The sequence below is a fragment of the Solanum stenotomum genome, unplaced genomic scaffold, assembly GCF_019186545.1.
Source record: "Solanum stenotomum isolate F172 unplaced genomic scaffold, ASM1918654v1 scaffold6281, whole genome shotgun sequence".
NCBI lineage: Eukaryota > Viridiplantae > Streptophyta > Magnoliopsida > Solanales > Solanaceae > Solanum > Solanum stenotomum.
In genome coordinates, this window is record NW_026036127.1 from 1 (window position 1) to 1588 (window position 1588).

The window sequence follows — 1588 nt, forward strand, 5'->3', positions numbered from 1 at the left end:
TACTGTGGTGTTGCGCGAAAGTGAAGCTTAGTTGTTATCATTTCTATTTCATGAATATGGAAAGGGGGTGACATTTTACGAACGGGTGAAGAAGGGAATGACAGGATGCGATGCAATAGGTATGAGAACATGTAGAGAAATTGAAGGAACCTTTTGTGACTACATAGCAACACATTCTGAAAAGCCTGTCCTTTACACAGGACCTGTTCTTTCCAAGCCGAAAAATGAGCCTTTAGAAGAACACGGATTATCAAATTGGCTCGAGAAAATCGAGCTAGGATCAGTAGTGTTTTGTGCCTTTGGGAGCCAAATGATTCTTGAAAAGAAACAGTTTCAAGAACTCGTTTTATGGTTTGAACTGACTGAATTACCATTTCTATTAGTTGTTAAGCCCCCTCAAGGGACAAATTCAGTAGAAGAAGCGTTGCCGGAGGGATTCAAAGAAAGGGTTCAAAAAAAGGGATTGATTCTTGATTGTTGGGTGCCACAATTGGAGATTTTAAGTCACAAATCAGTTGGTTGTTTTGTGACTCACTGTGGTTATGGGTCAATGTGTGAGTCTTTTGTTGGGTTTATGACTAACCTGAATACAGGAGATAACATCTTTGGCGCTGTGTGATTGTCAATAGGTACTTTTGCCCAGACCTTTTGAACACACTTTAATTGCTAGGCTTATGGAACAACAACTTAAGGTTGGCGACTTGGCGTAGAAGTTGAGAAAGATGAAAACGATTTGTTTACGAAAGAGAATTTTTGCAAGGCTGTGAAATGTGTGATGGATAAAGATAGCCAAATTGGTTGTCATGCGAAAGAAAATCATAGGAAATGGAAGGAACTTCTTTCAAGTATTGGTTTGAAGACTAACTATGTTGACAAATTTGTTGACAACTTGCATGCACTTCTTGTTGAAAACACCTAGATTAGCGGGAAGGTTAATAGGTATGAATAACTATTCATGTACAATCAATGGTTATCTTGTTTTGAAATTCTGAATTTATAAATTTAAAATCTTATATTTGAATAAATATATTATACTAATATTTTCATAAATATAATGATTATCTAATATTGATTTTTTTAATTAAAAGTTCAGTTTAGTCTTTGATTACATCGGAATTTTAAATTTTCTTTGTATCTTGGATATTTTAATGTAGTTATTTAAGAGTTCTACAGCTTCCTTCAAATTTAGTGTTATTTTTTACTACCTCAAGAAAAATACTATCTAGAGTTAGAGATACATTTGTTATGTCTTATTACATGTATTGTGTTAGTAATGCTCCAACCTAGTATGATTAAGTTATTTTCCGAACCACTTAAGTTATTATGAACTAAAATTATAGAAATATTTTAGATCCCAAGGTGTTAGCAAAATATTTGGCGAATTGAAATGGTCAATTATATAAATTATTCAAAGTTTAATAGAATTATTGAGATTTTTTTCATATTTACTTTTCATTTAATGAGGTTTTTAACTATTTTACATTTTCTATCCTAACATGATGAGATATAGACCCTCTAAAATATGTGTTGGTGAGAAATCCAATGTTTCAGTTCCTTGGCAATGGACGATAGATAAAGATTTTTAAAA

The 1588-nt window shown here is 32.7% G+C and overlaps 1 pseudogene; it reads left to right on the plus strand.

Moving 5' to 3' along the window:
* The first annotated feature begins 4 nt into the window (after positions 1-4).
* Positions 5-775, plus strand: LOC125852862 (UDP-glycosyltransferase 79B6-like; annotated as a pseudogene).
* Positions 776-1588: the final 813 nt, after the last annotated feature.